Here is a 25,516-nt window from a genome sequence, read left to right on the forward strand (position 1 = left end):
CACGAATGTGGGTTAGTGACCTTATAAAAGAGAACAAGGGAATTCACTTTGGGTCACTGCTAGAAGGCACCATCTCTGAGGAAGCAAGCCCACACCAGACACTGTTGGGACCTAGATCTTGGACTTCCGAGCCTCTAGAGCTAGAAGAAATACATTTTTGTTGTTAGTAAGTCACCCAGTTTATGGTATTTTGTTATCTCAGTGTGAATGGACTAAGATAGGCTCAAACAAGATAAACATTTCTTTCTCTGTCATCTAACAGTGCAGGGGCAGGTAGACAGTCCAGTATAGGTTGATGGCTTTGTCCACGTCCTGAGTTTCTTCTATCTTGATACTTCACCATTCTTGGTGTGTTTTCGTATCCATGCTGGCAAAGCTGCTCACACCATTGCTTTCCAGCTCACAGGAAGGATGGAAGAGAGAAGAGGAAGAGAAGCAACTTCCTTTGAAGAATGTGACCAGGAAGTTGAACATGTCACTTCTGCTCACATCTCATTGGTCAGAATCTAGTCACATGACCATAGTTAACTATAATGGGGGCTGGAAATAATATTCTCTATCTGGGTGACCACATGCTCTTCCAAAACTGTAGTGGTGGCAGGGTTTTATTAATAAAAGGAAGAATGAAATAGAAGAGCAACAGTTGAGAATAGGAAAAGCAAGCTAAGATAGTTTCACAGATTTTAGGCAACTAACCTCGTGAAAGTTCACATGTCCTATATTAAAATAAAATGTATATGTTATTTTGTCATGAAATTCTGGTGATTATACTTTCTATTAGGTTTATTTACCATAGGATGCTGAAGGTAAGTTCAATTATTAAATGAACTTATTTACGAGTACTGGGTTTATTTTACATTAGCTTTATGAAAACACAGTCTTACAGATTTTTTTTTGTATCTATGCACTACAGATTTTACTGTCAATGCTTATAGTTTCAGTGAGGTTTTCCTTACCTTATTTTTTGCTTACATGCATCTTAAAACTTGCATTTTCTTTTTAATAATTTTCATTTTTGTCATCTAATATTGGTTTGAGTGGAGCATGGCAAAGGCCAAGCAAACACTTTGGTATCTTCCAAAACAAAACTTAAATAGTGATCTGGAACTCAGGTCAGCATAATAAATATCTTTGGATCATCCCTAATCTGGAGGCCCCAGAAAGCTGGGTTAATTCTTGGACCACCCCTGGCCTTTACTGTGTAACTGGAAACTTGGTTTAATTTCATGATTTAGTATCCAACATGGAGTCTTGCATAATTACTTTCACAGAGTAGATGTTTGATAAATATTGGTTGAATGATTGAATTGGGCCATTCAGAATCCATTAAAAATTGTGGGTCCTGTAGACCAAAAGTAACCTAAATTGGTATTAGTCAACTTTTCCAAACAAAAATAATTACTTTTTGGGGGAGTATGTTTAATAATGGGAATAATAGCCTATGCAACATAAGTAAATAATGTATCAGTAAATATAGAAAACAAATGTAGAAATATCAAAATTTCATACATTATAAGAAAAATATTTTTTCTTTTAAATAGTATAAAATATGAGAAGCAACTAACACACTACTTGGCATAATAGAGTCCCAATAAATAGTAGTCACAGGTAATTACCTTTTATGCTGTTCCTTAGGTCACAGGACAAAGAGGTAACACGTTTTCCACCAACATGAAGCAAGGGAAACCATAGCTTCCTGATAGTCATTCTTTATTTTAATAGGGAACAAATTCATTGTCACAATGTAAAGAAAAAAGTTGAAGTTGAAAATTCAAGAAGAGCTGGTTTGAGAAATACTGTCTTTATACAAACTTAGCATATAAAAATATCCAGAAATTACAGAACGTTTCCTCAAATTTTACTGTATTTGTGAAATACCCCAGGGAACTCAGTAAGCTTTTACAGAACCTTAGAGCCTGGTGAGTTCAGAAGACCTTAATGGAGAATATTTTTTATTCAACTGTTTCTCTGGCATTTGCCCAGTGGTAATATATTGGGATAGTCTGGAACCCCCTAGAGGACAGCAGAATGTTATAGAAACAGCATATGGTATCTGTCTCTGATTGATATCAAAAATTATTTCCTAATTATTTGGCAATGCTATCCCATTTTTCCTTTTTCAAAAAAGAATTCTACTCTTCATTTTTTTTCAGTCTGCTTCTTAGTAAGTCATTTGGTATTAAATTCATGTACTTTTAGTATTCCCTCTTTCTTTACTTCCCAAACTTTTTTAGACTGCAGTTAATCTTAGTAATTGTTAAAGCTGTGTGACACATCAAGGCCATCACTATTTAGCTTTCTGATTTCTTCATTTTAATAGAATTTACTTGTTTTAAATTCTTCTTCCATCTTATCTAAAATTGACTGATGTTTCCCAAAAGGTCAGGATATTGGATGCAAATTTTGGCATCTTGAAATGACTCTTAATTGTTAGATAACTCTAGGGATGGGGAAGTTGTTTATTACATTTTCATTTTTTGACAACTGATAATCAAGGAGTTAAATTTCTTTAAAATCAGTTTCTTCCATTAATCCTAAATGACATAAATTTACATCTATCGTTTATAAGATAGTTTGCTATACCATGCAGTAGAGGTAGTAGTTTTAATTTTTTGAAATTAAGATGGAGATTCTAAATATATATTTTTGAATTAGAGTTAAAATTTTTATGTCAATTTACTTACAAAAATGGAAACCAACCGGCATAACTTTAATTCATTTACCTAAAGAGAGTGAGAGTGGTCAATTTTATTTCTCCAAAATCCTTAGCTCACAAATATGATGAAATGCTCATTTTTATTAACTTTGAGTAGTGAATACACTGGAGTTTGTTGTATTATTCCTTGTAATAGTATGTACTACTTTGTACATTCTGTTTTTTCCCTAAATAAAATAAATCAACAGCTTTGCCCTAAGTCCTTTGATTTTCTGGGTAAATAGGAAGCTGGGTTATAGCTAGATGAAAATAGAAAATTTGCCTGTTTTATTAAGTTAGATTGCAGTGTAGGTGATATGCACAAATGAGAAGTAAACGAGGGTGAATTTAATGTTAGTTCAATTAATGGATGCAGAAACATGCAATGCATTAGGGCGTGATTTAAACAGAAGACATCCTGTACAAAAAAAATCATTTAAGGATAATGTGCAGTATGTCTAGAAAAGACATAAATTTTCTCACGTACAAATTACCCTCCCCACAAAAATATAGTTTGCTACCTGGATTTTAGTGGTTGCCCTTTTAACAGGCTGTTTCTGGTAATAATATATATTTGTCATATATCTAGTTTGTATTTTTCAAACAGCACCCTCAGCAGGACTCAAATAATAAGAATTAGAGAACTTGAGTTTCCCTTAATGTTTTAGATGCTTTATACGCTGCATTTGAAAATGTAAAGGTGGAACTAATTTTGGCTGTGTGGCGAGATATTAAACTCCTATTTCTCTTTATCCTTCCCCCCTACCCCCCACCTCCCAACATGTATTTTCTAAGGTTTACTCATTATAATTGTTAATTTTCTTTTCCAAATTCACTTTCAACACAAGGCTGGTAGATTGGCTCCAAGAGCAAGCGGCAGGCCCACTCGTGCTCGGCGGAGGGGGGAGAGGGTCGCACGTTGGGGCTGGGGCTGGTGCCGGCCGGTGGGCGCCTTCCCTAGCAGAGACTGCAGTGACACTGCCCTCCCTGGGCTGGCTGAAGCATCTCACTGGTGACGGGTCTGAAAGCACGTGGCTACGTCATGGAAAGCCAGTCTTTTCAATGCAAACTTCAACTCCTCCTCCTCCCTCTAATGCCTGTAACTCACATCCGAGGCTGGGCGAGGAATCCGGAGGGGAGATTTTCCTCATGCTCACGGTTGTTGGAAACTGGAAGAGTGAGAGGAAGGAGGAAGAGGATTTGTGGCGCTCTCTGCCTACTACAAGACTGACAAGGGGAGGGGGCACCTAGATTTGCAGCTTTTCTTCGTGGTCCTTGAGAACTGCAGGTTCAATCCGATCCCACTGAGCGCTGGCGATTGATTATAAAAAAAAAAAAAACCGACACTGGGAGAAGGGAGGCTCTGTCTTCGGCTGTCAGACTCAATCTCGGAGGTGGTATTGGTGTGTGAGTGTGTGTGGTGGTGTTTTTTTTTTTTTCTTTTCCTTTTTTTTTTTTTTTCTTTCTTTCTTTCCTTTTTTTTTTCCTTTTCTACTAGGGGCTACACAATGGCAGTCTTCTCTCAGTAAGATGAATCCTGCTTTGCCTTCTGCAGATCCACCCATCCTCATAGCGATCAAGTAAAAGGCTATGGTTTTCTCTTTGGGGATCTTTTGTGCATTACTGTTCTCCCTGATTAGTTTTGGTCTCAGTTGGGATTTCTTTGCTTTTTTGTTTGGCTTCATGCTGAAAAAGGATTTTTTTCCCAATCCTTTGGTAATAATCCGATGGTGACCAAGAGGGGATAAATCATTCACCCTGGCCGAAAAAAAACAATCACTGAGAAGAAGTCTCAAAGAAATATACCACGTGAGGGGGAAAAACTGGGAGAAGATCCGGAATATTATCGTCTTTCCTATGGTAAAACCGGTGCCCCTCTTCAGGAGAACTGATTTCAAATTATTATTATGCAACCACAAGGATCTCTTCTTTCTCAGGGTGTCTAAGCTGCTGGATTGCTTTTCGCCCAAATCAATGTGGTTTCTTTGGAACATTTTCAGCAAAGGAACGCATATGCTGCAGTGTCTTTGTGGCAAGAGTCTTAAGAAAAACAAGAACCCAACTGGTAAGCAAAACATGCATCATGTTATGTTTTTCCTCATAATAACCTGTCTGTTGCTCATCGAGCTAGATCTGCAGTTCTGCTATGCAGGAAGGCAGGGGAAACATACAAGGAACCAGGACAGTGTTGCATATAGAGGTGTTGCATGAATAAACAAGTAACAGCTGGATCAGCGTCTGAGAACCCGAAAACCATTATCAGCATCTCTTGGCTGTGACACAATCCATCACTAGGAGGGAGGAGGAAACTTTTTTTTTTTTTTAAATGTATTTGCTGGCCTATGTTTGGTGGAATATTGAAGGGCTATGGCTTAAGGTTGTGTCCGTGTCCGAGGCAGCTGAAGCTTCATTAGTTGCCAGGAAAAAGAACCGCGAGCTTTCCTTACTTTGCTGCAGGTTTGGGGACATAGCTCCGTGCCGAGAACCTGCTCTAGACTTTCTGATTAGCTTGCACAATATTTGCCACCGCGATCACCTTTACCAAAGTAAAAGAGGCCCCCTCCTTCGCGGCCCCGCTCCTCCGTCAGCCCCCGCCTCCCTCTCCCGTCTAGCTCTGGGTGCCCGAGTATTAACTCATTCTCCCTGCCTGCCTCTGACACATCCTGCCAGTGGGAATACTTGAGCAAGGTCTACGCCTGGAGGGAACCCCAGACTTAGAAGACAAGCCCAGCTCCTCCAATATATGTAATTTAAATCTCCCCTTTGAAAAGCAGTATCAAAAGCCTGCGTCCGGGTCCCACGAGGGGATCAGCCAGGCCCTGGGTCCCTGCTTTAAGCCTCCTGGTGATCATGCGCCCCGATTCCAAAGGGCTCCAACAGGGAAACTTGCAGTACATTACATAAGAAATGCAAATTCAAGTGATTTGGGGAGTCGGATCCCACGGGTTCACTACCCAGCGTCTCAATCCGAGGCGATTAGGGGCGTTCACGAAGTTGTGGGCGAGCAACCTAGAGGAGGCAAGGCCGGAGGGCTGCATGGTGGCGGCGGCGGCGGCGGCGGCGCGGGCGAGGAAGCCGGGCGCAGCCTTTTCCGGAACCGCGCTCGCTAGCAGCCGGGGGTGTGTGGTGTCCCCTGGCTCCATTCAGGGTGGGGAGGGAGCCGGGGCCCAGTGTTTGTGTCTGGGGCGGTGTTTGAAGGAGGGGGCGGGGGAATCGGCTGTCCTGCAGTGGCAGCCTGGGCGCTGGAAGCTCCTGACGCTGGCACTGCGGTGCAGTAGATCACGGCTTTCCGCGGCCGCCCTGACACTCCAGGCTCAGCCGCGGGCCGCACTGGCACCCAGAACCCCGGCGGCTGGGCAGCAAGTGGCTGCTGCCTCCCAGCCTCCGAACCTTGCAAATGCAACCCAGCTTGGGTGGCGCGCTCCGAGGGGGCTGCCGCCTGCGGGTGCAGCGGGAGGCACAGGAGGAGGTGTGGGTGGGCGGGGATGGAGGCGGTGGGTGTGGAGGCTGAGCACCCTTTTCGGCCACCACTTCCGCAGCAGAAGGGAAACTGCTAGTTGTTAGACCATCCAAAAGGGCATATGCTCTGGTGCTCGGGCGGAGAATGTTGCCCCCAGCTCGGACTTTGGGGAGTCAGTTGAGGCTCTGGGAGTAGCCTCTGGCTGCCCCGCGGGGGCCCGGTGCTGCAGTGGGCTCCGTGCTCTGCGCTGGAGTCCCCATCCCCGTGTTCTAGCTCCTACACTCGTTCTACCCAGCCGCCTCTGTTTCCTCCTCCTCCGTGCCCTGTCCTTTTACCCTTCTCTCTCTTAACTCCTCGGCGTTTAGCAACTCTGAACAGATACCATCATCCTGAGAATTATCCAAGGGGAAAACAGTGCTGTCACCTTGCCATCCTCGTTTCTAATCCATCTAGGAGGCGCACCCCAACCCCTGGGTGCTATCTAACACTTGCTGGTGCTTTTGTTCATACAAAACCAACCCACATCTTACAACACTGCAACACTATCTTACAGCCTAATTTGAAGACCCTTTTTGCAAGACTTCCCCAAAGTGGAACAAGCCAAGGGCTGTAGTTGGGAAAGGAGGGGTTGGTTACTGCTTCACACAGTAAGAATAGTGGGTTTTGAAGCTTTCTTGTGCCCTTCTGTGAAGAGATTTAACTCTGCTCTGAGAAAAGAATACTGTAAAAGCATTCTTTTTTTAGATCTGACCATTTATTTGTCTAGGGACCTTGAAGCCAGTTCTTCCTTAGTACTGGAGAGTGGGCAATAATTCAGCAATGAACAGTAAGTTTCTTTGCAGGGCTTTGTATTTTTTTTTTTTTGGTAAACGATTTTACTGGAAACACTAATTTCTCCCTATACACGATTCAAGATCTTTTTATTACACCTCCCCCACCCCACCCACTTTCATCTCTCTGGAATAGTTTTTTTCCCCCCTTTCAAGGCGTTTTGGAATGTGTCAAACAAATGACAGTTTATTTTTAAAGCAATTTATTTTTCAGCTTATGAATACTAAAGTACTTGGGTGTGAACTGATAGGTTAACTCAAAGTGTGTCTAACAACATCACCAACTATTCTAATAGGATAATTTAATTTTAGATTGCTAGGGATTAGAGTTCCAACCTGGGAGTTAGAGGATTTAGTAGATTTAAAAAAAATTGGGCCATTAATGTGTCACGATACATATCTCACCTTCTAAAAGTTTTTGCCTATTAAGCTTGTCTGATACCCATGCCTTGTCATTCCCTTTCACTATTGTACTTGGTGAGTTCCATTCTCCTTCTGCAATTAATGTGAAGCCTAAAATCATTTGCAGGTTTTTGATCCCAGGATAGCAGTACAACTAAGAAGTTAATTGGGTAATTAAAATAAAACAAAGACTAAAATCTTCTTAACTGTTATAACCAAAAAGAACAGATTGACTACTATCTATTATGTTATCTTAAATCTAAAAAGAGGACAATTAACTGGTTTGAAATTAAGAAATTTGGCAGAATACTGCCAAGTACCAGTGAGTCTGGTGTAAAGCACTTCTTAGTATTTCAGAGATAAATATTAGATTAATTTTTCTTCCCAATCTTTGCAAGTTCTGAAATAATTTACTGATTATTCCTTATTCTTTAAACTGTCAACAAGTGTGGACAGTTTGATCCAGAGTTCCTGAGGAGAATTTCAAAGTACTGCTATATAATCAGTTGGTGTAAAAATAAGCAGATGATAGAATTATGAATTTAAGGGCAAAGTTATTTATCTACCCAAAAGTTTTTAATTAGCTTCATAGTACTTAAGTAAGAGGTGTTCATTAAACAGTGTTTTGAAGCTGTTTTAATGTAAAATTTTACTGGAAAAGAACATGAAAATGTATTTTCACAATATATGCTTTTAAAAACAAATTGCAATAGCTTAAAAGTCCTGGATATAAAGTAAACTTACTATCTTCATAAAAACACCCAATATCTCACAACTATTATCAGAGAACACCCCCCCCCACACACAAATGTCCTACTTTCCTAGCAGAGCAAATAGCTATGCATTTAGAATAAATGTTATCTGCTTCAACTTTCACTGCATGAGTCATGCAAGGTGACTGTATTTTAGGCAAATCATTAAATAGGGAATACTAAGTCCAAGGTACTTAGTTTGCCTGGAGGAGGCTTGATATGTTTCTTTCCAGTATGAGAGTTTGGACTGACCAATGTATATATAGCAGGCTGGTTTGGGAAGTAATGTAGGTCACTGCACTTTAAGCCAAGGGCACTAAGGAAAGAAATGTGGTTGGAAAAAAAAAGTCCAAATAAAGGTGAATACTAAAGTCAGGGCACTCCTGTCTCTTCAGACACATAATGTAAAACAAACAAAGGAAGCCATAGACCCTTACATATACACCCCCCCACACACACACATTGACCTCCACACAGGATACCCCCAAACCTCCATGCCTTGATAGGATTTTGGAGAGCACAAATTTTAAGATAAATTGTAATATAAGAGAATTTTATTGAGTAAGAGTGTCAGTGGTGTGGCAAGTGTCAGTACAAAGCAGATGCCCTGGCATAGACCTAGTTCTGCAGAGCACATTGAGAGTGTCTCTTTTTGGAACAAACTCTTTCTCTCTCTCTCTCTTTCTCTCTCTCTCTCTCTCTCTCCCTCTCTCTCGTCAGGTAACTGTGAGATGGAACAAGCAGGGTTTGGTAGGACCCATTATCACTTTCTATTTCCTACTTGTTTGTCTACCTTTTTGTCTCTACTTTTGCCTTTCACTAAGCTGTTTTAAGTGTCAAAACCCACCTGATATGCCACTGTTACTCATTTAAATGTACCTTGTTTTTTTAAAGCTATTTGTTTTACGTCTAGGGTGTTTTGAAGTGAGAAAATGGGGAGAGAGGGAAGGAAGAAAGAGAGTTAGCACTTTTTACTCCTTCTCCTTCTCAGCCTGCCAACTCATCCTGGGTTCCTGTAGAGCTGGGAGCCACAGATGGGCCACAACCTCTGCATTTCTAAACGCTGAGTGTATGTCAACTGAAGACATCAAATTCAAACTGTATGGCTGGAACACCAAACAGGTGTAAACTTCTTCTCCCTCTAACATGTTTGCTTTTAGAGTGGGATCCAATATAGTTGGTCTTGGACTCCATTCAGGAAGTTGTAGCTACTTGAGGTAGCAAAAGGAGTTTCACAGAGCAGTGTTATTCCAGGAACAAAAGGATGGCACTTTAGATAGGCTTCGAAGTACTGACTTGTTGGGAGAATGAAATTTTCTTTTTTGAAATTTATATCCAAGTTAATAAGTGTAAAATTCAATGCATGATAATCTAAACTTAGTTTTAACAATGAAGATGACTTTGACTGCACCCAGGTACAGCCTGTTCTCATCTTAGACAGGATATATAACTGAGAAAATTTGTTCAAATGATGCATTGCTTTCTGAAGGTGCTAAAGCTAATTCTATACTGTATTTCACATTCCCCACAATGAACCATTCCTTTAAAATGTTTGAACCCAGTCTTCCACGTTTTAGCAACACAAACATTGGAGACTTTTGTGAAGTGTTTTTATACATATGGTAACAAGGACAACAACCAATGTTTTCACTCCTTTGCACATTTTGGCATCATACCTCACTCAAATTGACTCATAAGGTTTCTATAAATACCATGTAGATGTCTCAAAATGGAAGCATGTATTCAAAATAGTTTCTTTTGCCTTAAGGGGAAACAGTTGGGATGTTTGAACAGTAGAGCAGAAGCTCCTCTATTCAGTTTTAAAGGAGTCATTGCACTGAGCCTATATTTTTAATAAAATCTTGAGCCCAACCCAGTACCACCTCCAGGAGGGACAGGGAAATACCTATTTAAACAGCCACCTGCCCAGTGCTGTAGTCTGTGTGGTGTTCCTTAGGATTGTCATTTGTGTATCATATACTAGATTTAGTTATGTGTTCAACCTGGACACTGAAAGGCAGGGAATTTTCTGAGGGAGACTTTCAGTTCCTCTATATACCTTTAGAGATGTAATAGTATTTTTGCTTCTCTACTTTTGTAGGATCAACTATGTCCTGATGTTTTTCCAGTGTATTTCTTCAGTTGTTACGAACTAATTTTTTTTTACTTTGGTCAGAATGTAAAAGGTAGATTGATGAAAGGAAGAGAACAAAAGGAGGAATTTTTAGGGACTTCCTAAACAGAAACGCAAAAAGGAGGAAGAATGCAGATGTGTTTTATAGGGAATACTGAAGTTTTTGTGTGTTTAATCTACTAACACCATCTAAGAAAGTCATTTGGCAACTTCTTAAAAATATTCTGCACATGACACATGGCAGGTTTTAAATTCATTTTGGTAAAACGAATTAGTAGTGAAAAACAGGTGACTCGGGAAAAGTAACTGTGGGATTACAACTCGCAGGATTATACATTTTACTTGGTTAAGTTCACTTAACGCGTACTCCTTTCCGATAGTGTCAACCAAGAATTTGGCTTCTAAATGATAAAAAACACAAAAGAAAAAAAAAAGTGTTAGTGGCCTTAATGTCCTGCTCTTCATCCGCCATGCTTGGGCATCCCGAACCCCGGTTCGCACATTCCCTTGGCCCACGTTTTATACCTTCTCTCTAAATCTCAAAACTTGAGGCCCGCAGTCTATCCTCCACACTTGAGTCTTCCACGAAAATACAAGCTAAAGACCCAGTTGCATTCTCCCCTTCTGTCACTCTGGGCCTTAAAATAGCAAAAGTTGGGGCACCTGATACTAGGTTCATGTCTGGCAGAGCCCTTTCATTTTCTTTTCTAATCTTTAATTTCCTTCCCCTTAAAAGGGAAGACATTCTGAAAACAGCTGGGTACATTGTTCCTCTCCTGAGGAACTCCTGTCTCTGAACGTGGGAACGGGGACTTCACTCGCGACAAGTTTCTATTCTTGAGGGGACAGCACCCAAAAAACTTCCAGTTCCGGCTGCTTTGACAGGAGCCTCCCCTTTTAATATTTTGTTCTTTTACAGTTTTAAACGCCGTCATCTTCTAACTTGGTAGCTCCCTGCACTCGCGACAACCACATTTATCTATTTCGCTTCCTCCTTTCCGGAGCCACTTAGAAAGGGAGGGTGCTGGGCCGCGGCGGCCTCGGGCTGGCAGGCACGGAGTTTGTCAGGGACGAGTACGTTTGGCGGAAGCCACGGCTCTGGGCAGAGGCCTCAGGTTTCCAGAGAAGTGTGCCATTATTTGTCCCCTGCAAAGCCGCGAGAGGGCCACGGGCAGCTCCCATCTGCTTCCAGGCGTCCAGCCCCTGGGCGATGTGGCTGAATCTGGCTTCCGTGTCTGGACTACTTTGGTCCTGGAAAGAGTGGGGGCGGGGTTAGGCGGGCAAAGCGCGCGGGCTTCCTCCAGGCGTCGCCCGGCGGCCGGAGTCCCCGGCGGCCCGAGTCCCCGGCCCGGCCGCGGTACTGCGCTCCCCGCCGCGGCGCGCCGGGGACTCCGCTACGCAATGCGGCGGAAGCGAGCCGTCGGAGCCGCCGTAGCGCGGGAAGTTTCCGTTGCCACGGAGATGACCTCTGACCGCGGAGTGTCTCAGGGGCCCGGCAGCCGGCGCAGCCGTTGCTATGGAAACCACGGCGGCGCCGGAGCGAAAGTGGCGCTCGGGCCGGGGCTGCGGCTCCTGGGAGGGCAGAGTTCCTCGCTCCTCGCACGGGGCCGCAGGCCGGGGTCGTTGGCGGCTGGTCCGGCGGCTGCAGGGGGCGCGTTTGCAGGCCACTCCGCCGGCGTAGGGGCTGGGAGAGCCACAGGTGGCTCCCTCTGCCCGCGCGCTGCTCGCCTCGCACTCCGAAGCGCCTGCTCGGGCCCCAGAACCGACTTCAGGGAAAAGGGAATGGGCCGGAGGAAGGAGCTGGTGATTTTGCTCAAGGTAGGGACTGGGAAAGGATGAGACGAGTTCTGGTCTCAGCTTCCCCACTAGCTACTAGGAGACCCTGGGCGGGTTCCTGAAGTTCTCTGGGCCCCAATGTGTTAAACTGCTGTAAGAAAGGTATTGATTAGGTTAATCTCAGGTCAGCCCCAGCTCTAACAGTCTAGGTTCTTAGAACTTCTATACGCAGCAGCTCTGATTCTAAGTGAACTCTCCTGCCCTTTCCCTGTATCTCTCCAGACCTCCGTTGCCTATAAGTTTAAATTGTATCCTCAAATCAGAGACTATCAAAGATAGGGAGGGAGCGACCTAGGGGATCATGAGCATCCTCCTTTTACAGGTGTGGCAGTTCCTTCTTAGTGGAGAAAATGACAGTTCCAAGAGCCAGTTTTGGGATTGTAGGCACAAACACAGGTGGCAACTTTGAGCCTTGGATGAAGAAACATGTATTTTACTGGTGACACTACGAAGAGCTCCTTATGCATTTCATAGAGTTGTGTGTTTGGTGCTGAAATAGATGACATTTCATTATATCTGTTATATTCCCCAGATGGCTTTTCCTTAAAGACTTCTAAGCATTTGGGAGGGGGTGTCTATCTACACTGTCTTGTTTTTCCTTCTGTCAGTTTCAGGCTATGGAAAAAATCACTTAAACGTTTTAAATCTTTTTTTTTTTTAAACCTCATTTGTAAATTAAGAAGTTGAAGAAGATTATTTTCAGGGTTTATTCCAACTCTGAAATTTATGAAGTATTTCTTTTAGGTCCACATGCTCTTTGTCAGCTGAGTAGTAACTATTCTCTCTCTCTCTCTTTAATTTACTCAATAAACACTTAAAAAAGTACTACTGTGTTCCAACTGTTGGTTGATGTTGGAGATACAGGGATGAAGAAGAGTTCTTCCCTCAAGGAATTTGCAGGAGACACAAAGGGTGACATCAGTTCTGGTGGTGTGACATGTCCTATGAGCTGTAGGTGGACAAAGGTGTTATAGGGCCAAAGAAAAGGGCATGGAAGGCTTTCTGTAGGGAATAAAACTCAGTCTGAGACATGAAGAATGACTAGGAGTTAGCCACGTGGGAACAGCACTGGTTAGGCTGCCAAGGAAGAGAAAACAGCATACTTTGAGCTTTGAGGATGTCAGGGAGTGTGGTGTGTACCAGGAATGTCAAGTACAGCTGAGAAATAGGAGGGTATTTGTAGGGAGTGGCAGGTGGTAGGGTTGCAAGGTAGTCAAGAACAGATCATGTGGTCTGTTTTGTGACATGGTCACATTTACACTTTAGACAACTGTTATGGCCACAGTGTGGAAAAGACCTTTAAGTGAGGCAAGATTGTGGAAAGGCCATGGAGCAAACAACTGAAGCAGTGAGAAATGGTGAGGTACAAAATAAGGCAATGACAGGCACTAGAGAAGAAGTGGAGTTCATCCATCTCAGTGGCTGATGTGAATTTGGGAAGGAAGTTGAAGGAGGAGTCTAGAATTTCAAAGTATAGGTTTTTGATTTGGACAGCGCCTGTTGAGCTAGTCCTCTGCCTATCTGCCAACAGAACATGCCCATCTTCTTGAGACATGGAGTAAAAACTTGGCTCCCTCCAGACTGTTCATGTTGAGGGGCTGAGCTTTTAATAGCAAGCAGAAAACTTTGACACACTTCTCTTTCTAGATTAAAATTTAAATAGGTAGTTCTGGGGAGAATTGCTCTGGGATAAAGAGTTCATTTTCTTGATTTCAAACCTGAAAATCCTCAGGAGTGGGAAAAAATGCTTTGTAATAAAGTAAGTCAAAATGATTTTTTAATGATTACATACAATTCTTTGTCAATGGCAGATGTTTTTATACACATAATACTTGGTTTAGTTTGAGGAGTCAAGTAATGCAATTAAAAGCCAAGTTTTCAGATTATTCAGGTCTGGGAAGAAAAGGAAGTGTGAACTTTATTGAATTTTCATACATAAGTGTATGCACCTGCTTTTTAGAAGGAAATGAATGTAGTTGTAATTAAAATGCCTTTTTTTCCCTGAAACATTTTGTTTTTGTGCACAATTACAGTGGATCATTGGAGTATGTAGTAACCTTTTCTGTAATGCTGCCTCTTAAAGTGTAGTTTGGGAGGGATTGTAATCTCTATTCTTTCCAATTCCTGTGTGGAGCACATTCTATAATGTTGTACTTTAAAAAATAAGAAATGTGAAAATAAAAAGGCTTAAAGACTAAAATACAAATAATATTTCTTACCTGAAGAGTTTCTTTTTTTTAAATAGCCACTTATTTAAAGTCAGAAACTCATCTTTATTAGTTGTATTACTGTTGTACACCAGGTGCTGTAATTCTTAAGCAAAGGAAAGACTGTTAGGAGACCTGTGTCAGTTTTCTAATTAAACACTCAGTAGTAACCATCATTCTGTCTCAACATTGTACTGTTGGGGCAAATTGAAAACAGTAACCCAATATGCGGTTTCCTTCTTCATTATTAAATAATTTATTTCTTAGGGATTTATGTTTTTCATTACTTAATTATTTTTCTTTTACGTTTAAATTTTTCCACTCAGATTCCAATTGTGACAAAATTCCTCATATCTCAGACAATAATGGATATTAAATATTGGAAATACTTTTAATGAAATGAACACTAAATGTTAGAAATATTTTAATGATGCAGTAACAAATTTAATATAGGGTAAAAATTTTGCATCATTATTGCTTATACTTTTCTCTTTTCTAATTATATTTCCTTTTAAAATCTTGGGAAAAATTTTAAAGAACACAGTGCTGAGGTGATTCTGAGGTGGCACAAGTGCATTTGCATGGGGGCTACTAACCAGTGGCATACTCGGTACAGATAGCATGTGGTCTGATATGCAGAGCCGTGAAGTCTGGTCAACTCTGTCTGACCCCTTCCTTGCTCTTTGCTGTAGCAAAGTGCTTTTCCATCACTGAGAATTCCTCCCTTTGTCTCATTCTCCCTGTATTCATACTATCCTACTCTAGATTTTGTCCTTTTGCTTATTTTCTTTAGTTATATCTTTCAAAAGTTTTGTCATCAGCTTACTCTTCACATAACATCAGGATTAGCGTTCAATTGGATTTTCAACTTTTACATGCATCACATTAGAAAAATAGGCAAAAAATAACAACACAGTTGTCAGAAAGTAAATGAGACACATCTGCCTGAACTTGAAACATTTACCTGAAGTGGCATTTGTTTGACTTAATGTTTTTCTTTTTGTATTTCAAATTAACATGTAAAACCACTGTGATGTGGATCTACTGCTTTATAAGATTATATAACTAATTGATTTTGGGGCTCTTATAAATAAATATTCCACCTCATTTTGCCATTGATGAAAGTACATTAAACTTACTAAATTTTTAAAAGCATATTACTCCTTTTCTTTAACCAAAATATCCTGAATTATTTTGAATACTATGATGTTATCATTAGCTCAGCTCTGAGTAAGTAATAATATTAACTAATCTTCAGAGAATGCTTTCTTTATGTTAGGCACTCTACCTATGTTACCTAATTTAATCCTCAAAGCCATAGGTCAGAACTTCTATTCCGTTAAAAATTATGAAGCCTATGCATGAGAAGGTTAAGGAAATTGCCAGAGAGTACCCAGCTAGTAATTGAAATATCTGTGTGTAAACCCAAGTAATCTTACTCCAGAATGTATACTCTTAAATCCTTATATTTCAGCTGCCTTACTAAAAAGGATGTTCAACAGAATGTTTGTAGAAGTGACCAGTATTTGTCTATGTTTTTGTGAATTATTTTGTCCTGCAACTAAAAGGAACTGCAACAAATTCAATGTTTAGGTATCTAGAGTTTTTAATGCTTTCTTGTTGAGATATAACTTACATACATTAAAATGCATAGTTCTTAACTTTATAATTTGATGTATTCTGACAGTTGAATGCATCATTGTAACCACTACCTGAATCAAGATATAGAATTCCCATTACTCCCCCAAATTATCTCCATTTCCATTGAATTACTACCCGTGCCCCCTTTAAGAAGCAGCCACCATTCTGATTTCTCTCACCTTAGTTTGGCCTATAGTAGAACCTCATATCATTAAATCATGAAGTCTTCACACTTTTGAGTTTGTTTCCTTTATGCTAACATATTGTTTTGGGGATTCATTCATGTCATTTGCATGTTAGATATGTAGAATTTAGTGTGGTAGCATCTGTTTTATTTTGTAAACTAGAAACTCTTAATTGAACAGACTGCCTTTTAGTTAACGTCCAAAAGTTGTCAGGAACTACCAAGATCTAAGAGTTTACCCAGCTTGCTAGTCTGCCACAGTTACATAGATGCTGGTAGAAGGCAGGAGACTCCTGGGTCAGAGACAAAGGACTTTATTACTCAGGGTACAGAAGGCAGCACGAGCTTCATGTGCTCATCAGTTCGCCTTGTCCCCCAGATCCCTCAAGAGCAATGCTGAATGGCCCAGGTGGATGCTTGCACACAGTGGGTTTGTATCGCACCTGAGGAACTCTGAGTTTAGGAAATTCCCAAACTTTTAAGAGGCTTCTAGCAAAGCTGCCTAATCTTTGCTCTGCAGGGAGCATTATCTTTATTATCCTGGTCAGGAAACAAATCTGTCCTCTAACCAAGAGGAAGGCTCTCTCTCTAGATGACAAGGTTGTTTGCTATGCAAATAATTTTGCAAAGATAGTCTGGTACAAAAGCTGTTATAAGACAGACAGAAATGCCATGAGTAAGTTCTCATTTAAATCTGTTTTTACAAGGCAACTCTTTCTTCCTTTTCTATTTCTCTCAGTACCGTCATTCTTACTGCTCTAGTGATGCACTTAGTCTTTAGAAAAATATCTGTTATTTAGAAATTATCTTAAAAGTGATCCTGAGGTTTTGAGGAGATAGAAAATGTAAAATCCTAGATGATAAACTCATCAGCATTTATGAAATAACTAATATGTGGTATATTACATGTTCCCATATTCTGTAAGGATTTGGTCTTTGACTTGTAAGTACTTCAGCTAAATGTATGGAGAATACTAGTTATGAGAAAGAGTTCTGCAGGAAGACTCAACTGGGATGAAAGGGGAAGAAAGGGCAATCTTTTAGAGGAGTGTGACCTGAGGTGGCTTTTGAATGCATGTTTCATTTCATAGGAGAGATAAGCATATTCTTGGCAAGGGGAATAATGTGAATGAAAGTCAAAGGCTAGAACTATTATTTAGGATAGAGCAAAAGGTACATGATTGGGGATTTGTGGAAAAGTTAGTGGAATCATAGTTTGAAAGCATATTTTGGAGTCTAAAAGCCTGGCAGAGAAGTTAGACTGGATGTGTTAAATATCAGTGCACTAGAGAACATTTCTAAAAAGGGGAGTGACATGATTGAGAATTGCTCAATTTTAGTTGGGAGGTGTACTGGGAGAAAGGAGGGATTTTTGTAATAAGAAAGCAATCAAATGAAAATGTCTTTCTGTCAGTTGGAAATGGGAAACAGGAGCCTGGAGGAAAGGATGGTTCGGGTATGTAATATGGGCAGAAGAGAGATTGCTCAGTAATTTGGAAGAAATAAATCGAAGGCATACATTGAGATATCATGGACCAGAAAGGGCATAACTTCCTTGGAACTTGGAAGGAAGGGCGAAATGAAGGGTGTAAATGAGATGTAGGAGTCACTGTGGTCGTTGTGGAGCCTCATGGGGAAGTGGCCTCCATCTACTGTTTGAAGTCAGAGATGATTTGTTGAGAATGTGACAGGAAATAAGCTATCAGCTGCATCTATGTTGTTGGTAGTTACATGTAGTTACATGTAGTTGATAGTTGGATGAGCATGTATTATACATTTTCTTACATAATTTGAGCCCAGTTCCTAGTTTAAATTTTCTTATGTAATTTGAAGCCACTCCGCTAGCCCTGATGACTTTATTGGCTTTCTAAATAAGGGAGAATGGCTTTCACTACTTTCTTCAAGATGTAGTAATGAACAACTTTGTAGTACTTATGTACTCTTCTTTGCAGCAGTTTATTTCCCTGCACGATGATGTTTTCTAGTGGAATAGCACAACTAAGAAAAACTAAAAATGCCACAGGCTATTTGGATATAAGGAACTTTTTATCAGCTTGGACCACATTTTTTTTTTTCTGCAAGAATTCTAATGTGCTGCTCTGACTCTAGTAGTGTTATGTGTTTTAGTAACCCTTGATCATTGCTTAGTGGAGATATGTGTTAAGGAAAAGTTTGCTAAAAAGTACTTTTGTAAGTGAATTTGGGTTTCCTGTTCTTTTCTGTTATAAAATCTGAATTGTATTTTAAGGGGGTCAGTATCTGTCTTCTGGATGTTTTAGTGGTTAAGAATGCCACAAAATTTATTGATGTTCTAAGGAAGAATGATATTCTAAAAGTGAAAAGCTCTGGCTGTTTGATTTTAGATGCTGTCCTGCATTATTTTTTATTTTGTTTGTTTTTAGTTTTCCTTTAGACACTTTACTTGGTAAGGAGAAAGGACATTCTAAGACCTTGATTCCAAGACCTCTTTAAAATTAATCAGCTTGTGAACACTGATATCCAATTTGATCAGAAGTGATGGTTTAATAAAACAAAAACAATATGTAGACTTGTGGTATGTATCTTCAGGGTAACATTTAACTAATTTTTTGCAATTAAATTGTTAATAGCTGTTCACACTTTACAAAAATGTAACTTATTAATGGCTTATAATCAGAAGTTGCAACTTCTTTGATTTAGAGCTATGATACTTACTGGAAATCACAATTTATAAGAGCAATATTTATAGGGCCACAAGCATAATTCATACAATGAGGCAGAAGAGGTTCATTTTAGGTGGTGATAGCATAGTGGACATACTGTGGTGGGAGCAGAGTGGCAGTATATACCTGAATTCTGTCATTTCAGTGGCTAAGTAGTGATTTAATCAAACTCTTTGCAAATTAGGGTAAAAGCAATAGGTAGCTGCATAATACTAAATACTACAGCATTAATTAAAGGGTCTGAATGTTTTGCATTAGCATAGCTTTGAGTAAAAAATTGAAACGTACACCTTTTACATGTAAAGATGCCACTTCAGAATCATGGTCTAATATGTGTCATATGGATATGTACACATTTTCCTACCCGGTATCTCTGGTGCCCACTAACTTGTATTTGAGAGAGCCTGAGGAAAGGAAGTTAGGGTCATTCAATTCACTGAGTAACTTGCAACCTTACTCTCATTTTTAAATTGGGTTTAAGTTTTCCCAATTTTAGGGGCAAACATTAAGCAAGTTGAATGTATTTATGGGTGTGTATAAGAGCTAGACATTTAGCTTGTGGCTAAATCCTAAGTGTTTGTGCACTTACCCCATCTGTTGGCCATTAGAATCTTTCACTCAAGAGAGCCATTTAGGAAGGGTTCATATTAACAGTAATTTGAAAGCAGAAAGGAATAGCTCAGAAGTAGAGTAGGTTCAGTACAAAAATAATTAATATTTTGTTTTGACATTTGTAATTTTGAAATTAAAAATAATGTTTAATACACAAATTCATTTCATGGCTTTCAAGTAGCTTTTGTTGAGATTATTTTAATTAAAATTTAGGCACTGAGATCTGCAGCATAAGATATAATTACCGAACAAGACATTTTTAAGTGTATCTATTTCCTACATCAAGTTTACTAGCCAGGCATCTTGGTTATTAGTATTTATGGATTGGTACAGTATAACCAGCACTTTAAGCTCCTCACAAATAAGGAGGCCATATAGATAACTCAGAAGTAAGAGTTGAAATCTCCAAATAGGTGGTACATTTAAGTCACACTCTAGGTTCTTTTATGGTACAATGTTGCCTGATACCATGATTTCTCTGTATACTGACAGATATTAGATGAGAAGCAGAAAATAAGATGCAAAAGGAAACATACATAGTCAGTAAGACTGTAGGTTATCTAAAAATTCACTGGGAGGAAATGAGAGGCATCCTGAATAACTTCTGTTGTTTCTTGTCTCCATATGGTCATCGAAGGGGTTTTGAGATACTCTGTGCTATCGATTCCCGCTGCATGTGGCTAGACATACTTGCCAATAGTTGCCAGTAGTTTTTTACTTCATAATCTCCTAAGACTGCTATGACTCATAGCTCCTTATTTATCTTTCATCTAAAGGAGCAAAAAGTGAAAAGCTCTGGCTGTTTGATTTTAGATGCTGTCCTGCATTATTTTTTATTTTCTTTGTTTGTTTTTAGTTTTCCTTTAGACACTTTACTTGGTAAGGAGAAAGGACATTCTAAGACCTTGATTCCAAGACCTCTTTAAAATTAATCAGCTTGTGAACACTGATATCCAATTTGATCAGAAGTGATGGTTTAATAAAACAAAAACAATATGTAGACTTGTGGTATGTATCTTCAGGGTAACATTTAACTAATTTTTTTCTGATTAGTATTGCAGGGTACAGTAATGTGATAGAGTGATCTTTCATTTCTGTGGCTGTGGTGCTATAGGGCCCAAGGAGAGGGCGTGGAAGCCTTCCTGGGGGAAAAAACTCTGTCTGATTCACAAAGAATGATTGGGGATTAGCCAGGTGGGAAAGGTACTGGGTAATCTTTCAGGGAAGAGAAAATAGCATACCTTAGGCACTGGGGCCATGAGTGAGGGTGGTGAGTACCAAGAATTAAAAGTACAGGTAAATGAGGAGTAGAAATTTAAATTGGTTTACTTTCCAGTAGACATAATGATATGTGAAATCTGAGAGTTTTACCTTATCAAAAATAGTTATCCTTTTATCTCCCAAATATAATCCTCTAGTAGTCTTTCTTTAAATGATACAATAGACAGATTCTCAGCCATCTTCTTATTTGCCACACATGATGGATAATATTCTCATGTCTAATGCACTTTTTTGGTTATTTTTTCCTGCCCACACAAGTTATAACTTCCTCCTTTCTCTACATCTCAAGAAATAATATTGAAATATTGTAACAAAAGCATTATTAAAAGAATAGCTGTGAATATATTTTAATTATATAAAAAGTAAATATTGACAAACATGGGATCTTATTTTATTATTAACAAATTACTTGAGCAACATCTTGCAGCTGATCATGACATATGAGTGATGGGACACCTTGACTGAGACCTGATGTTTTAGATTTTAATGTTTAAGGGTTGGTCTCCTTTTTAGAAAAGATATTAAAAATTTTTGGTAATATTTTAAATGTATGATATACCACTTCAGATAGTTGATTCAACACCCAACACTTACTAACTTCTCTCTACATGAAGAACAGTATGCTTGGCCCCATGAGTGATCCGTAAATAAGACAGGATCCTAGCCTTTCTAGGGAATTAGAGGGCTCTGGACAGTTGGGTAAAGAAAAGAGAGTTGCTGGGGTTGGTCAATCCTGGAGCTAAAGAAATGATACTGATAGAGATGAAGGAATGAACTGATTCATACTCCCTTTTCCTTCCATTCCCCTTTTCTCCTTGTCACTGCCAGTCATGTCATGAGATTCTACTCATTGTACCAAACTAGGGATGGATTTGGACTGGAGTATTCCAAACAGAATGAAGAGTCCACGCTGTTCTTAGATAGCATTTGATGATAAGTTGGGTACATTTTTAAGTTGAAAAGCTAGTATGCAATGAAGATAGTAATAGCTGCAAAATAGATTATGACTGGAAATTAGTTTATTGTCCTACAAGGCTCACTGACAATGCCTTTGGGGTCTTTGTGCTTTTGTTTTTTGTTCTTTTAAATATGCTTACTTGCATACAAATAAACATATTTATCTAGCAAATAATGAGAAAACTTTAAACAACATTTTTCTGTTACATAAGAAATCTGAAATAATTTGTGGTATGATTCAATTGTAGTTGTCATTGCATTTCTCAAACCCAGATTATAATCCCACTTTTATAACAGCTTTTGTGAAATATAATATACATACCATAACATTCACCCTTTTAAAGTATACAATTCAATATTTTTTAGTATATTCACATAGTTGTACAACCATTACCAGTAACTAATTTTGGAACATTTTCATCAACTTAAAAGAAACCTTATATCTGTTAGCAGTCATTCCCCATTTCCCCTTCCCCTCATACCATGGCAACCACTAATATGTTTTGTATCTCTTATGGACTTTCTTGTTCTTGGTATTTCATATAAATGAAGTCATTCATTATTTGGCTGCTTTTACTTAGCATAATGTTTTCAAGGTTCAAGTATGTATCAATATTTCATTCTGTTTTATTATTGTATAGCATTGCACTGTATGGTATACCATATTTTGTTTATCCATTCTTTAGTTGATGGACATTTGAGTTATTTCCATTTTTTTCCAATATAAATAATTCTACCATGAGCATTTGTGTATAGATTTTTTTGTTTGTTTGTATTTTATTTTATTTATTTATTTATTTATTTATTTGTTATTTCAGCTCATCATGGGGGTACAAAAGCTCAGGTTATATACATTGTCCATGTCCCGCCCATCCCCCTGAGTCAGAGCCTCAAGCGTGTCCATTCTCCAGACAGTGCACCTGGCACTTACCATGTAGTCATACCTCCATCCCCTTTGTGTATAAATTTTTACATGGATATATGTTTCTATTATCTTGGGTATGTCAATAGTAGTTGGATTGCTTGGTCAGATGATAATCTATGTTTCACATTTTAAGGGACCACCAAACCATTTACCAGAGCAGCTGTTCCATTTTACATTCCCTATAGCAATATATGAAGGTTATAATTTCTCCTCATCCTTGTAATACTTGTTATTGTCTGTCTTTTTGATTATAGTCATTCTGGTGGATGTGAAGTAGTATGTCACTGTGGTTTTGATTTATATTTCCCTAATGAATAATGATATTAAATATCTTATAAGTGTCTATTGCCCATTTGTGTATCATTTTTGGAGGAATGTCTATTCAAATCCTTTGCCTATTTTTAACTGGGTTATTTATCTTTTTATTTTTGAGTTATAAGAGTTCTTTATGTATTCTGGATACAAGTTTCAAATCAAGTATATGATTTGCAAGTATTTTCTTCCATTCTGTGTATTGTTTTTTCACTTTCTTGATGATGTCCTTTAAAGCACAAAGTTCTTAATTTTGTTGGAGTCCAATTTATTTATTCTTTTGTAACTTATGTATTTGGTGTCATACCTAAGAAACCATTTCCTAGCTTAAGATCATAAAGACTTAGTCCTAAGTTTCCTTCTGAGAGTTTCAACCTTTATATTTAGGTATGTGATCTATTTTGAGTTAATTTAGAATATAATGTGAGGTCAGAGTCCAACTTCATTCTTTTGCCTGTAGACATTAATATTTGAAGGAACATTTGTTGAAAATATCATGAGACATATAAATCTTGTTTTGAATTAATATATAACCAAAAGATATTTTTACCATTCTTAATTTGTTTTACTAAGGAACAATCTAAAAATGTCTTGGTATTTGAAAGAAGTGAGACTGTAGTAGGGATACTGTGAAAATTTTTGGTAACAGTACATGCCTACTTTTACTGTAGCTTAGTTTGATGAACTTTTAAAAAATTAATACTCTTGTGAAATGTATAAGCACTTTCAAGAAATTAATACCCTCATGAAACTAGAACATGTCTTAGTCCATTCAGGCTGTTATAATAAAATACTTTAGACTGGGTATTTGTAAATAACAGAATTTAATTTCTGATGGTTCTGGAGACTGTGAAGTCCAAGATCAAGGCACCAGCAGATTCAGAGTCTGACTGATGAGGGCTCACTCTCTGCTTCAAAGATGGTGCCTTTTGGTTGCATTTTCACATGGTGAAAGGGAAGAACAAACTCTCTTGAGCTTCTTTTATAAGGACACCAATCCCATTCCTGAGGACTCTGCCCTCAGGAACTAATAATTTCTTAAATTCTTAATTTCTTAATACTATTCCATTGTGAATTAGGTCTCAATATGAATTTTGGGGGGACACAAACATTCAGATAGTAGCAAACACTTAGACTATGTGTAGATAACGGAGTGAACAATTTTTATATACAGATGGTCCCTGACTTACAATAGTATAGCTTACTATTATTTGACTTTACAATGATATGAAAGCAATACATGTTCAGTAGAAACCATACTTTGAGTACCCATTCAGCTGTTTGGTTTTTCACTTTCAGTAAAGTGTTCAATTGAGATAGTCAACACTTTATTGTAAAATAGGCTTTGTGTTAGATAGTTTTGCCCAACTGTAGGCTAATGTAAGTGTTCTGAGCACATTTAAGGTAGGCTAGGCTAAGATAAGATGTTTATTAAGTGTTTTTGATTCATGATATTTTTAATTCATGATAGATTCATTAGGACATAACCCCACTGTAAATCAAGGAGCTTCTATATTTATCTTTGATTCAAAAATTAATTTGACTCTTCTTATCTATGTTTATTTTCAAGTCATGGACATTTCATTAATATATTGACAATATAATGTTCTATTTACATTTAATTTGTCTACTTAGTTTTAAAGTTAATGTAATGAAGTTCAGGAATTGCTGTGAGATATAAATTATACTTCTTGAAATTAAATTTATTCTGATTCACTTATTAAAACTCATGCAAAACTTAAACATTCCTTGATATGAATATCATCTGAAGTTATAACAGAGCAACATTTCCTGCTTCAGCTTACTGTGCTTTTTTGAAAAAAAAAAACCCAACAAACCCTATTTTTCAGTAGATTAAAGCCCTGTCATTATAAGTAGGTAGACCTTTCTCAAAGCAGGTAGACGTTCTCAAGGTCAATCATCTGAGGAAATTTGCAAACATTAATTTGAACCCAGAAAGTTAACTAGAGTTAACTAGATAGGAAAAAATCTTTACGTTCTCTCTAATACTTCTCTTGAGTTAGGATATTTAGGTTGCTAGATATAATTGGGCATTTTGGGCAGGTTGGAAACTGAATAGGGAGGCAGTCAGGTACCGAACTTTTAACTGAAAACAGGTAAACTGTATGTTAGATTATCTAGTTCTATGACATTCTATGTTGATTTCCTTTGTGTTATATCCAAATATTTAGTTACCTTGTTTTTAAATATTTCTGCCTTGCCTTGGCTGTTTTCTAGGGAATTAAGAGAAGAGACATTTACCTTTTCTTGAAGCAGGGTATTAAATTTAGAGCAGTGCCAATATTCTCTCTTTTGAAACCATGATTAGTGAGATGCCCAAAGGGGAAGACGAATTTCAGGAGGCAAGAATAAGGCTATAAGAGGCCTAGCCGGCTTTCTAGTGAAAAACTTTAGAGGATCCTGGGTTTATTTCTTACAGGTTATGGCAATTTGTCTCTCCAGGAGTAAATTTTTTTATGACAAAAAAATTCTTTTCAATTACTCTGCCAGAGAAGAGTACAATTATGGGAGATGACTTTTGCTTTACTTTTCTAACTTGTTTACTTGTTAGACAAGTAAGCAAAG

This window comes from Lemur catta, chromosome 13, assembly GCF_020740605.2.
Source record: "Lemur catta isolate mLemCat1 chromosome 13, mLemCat1.pri, whole genome shotgun sequence".
Lineage (NCBI taxonomy): Eukaryota > Metazoa > Chordata > Mammalia > Primates > Lemuridae > Lemur > Lemur catta.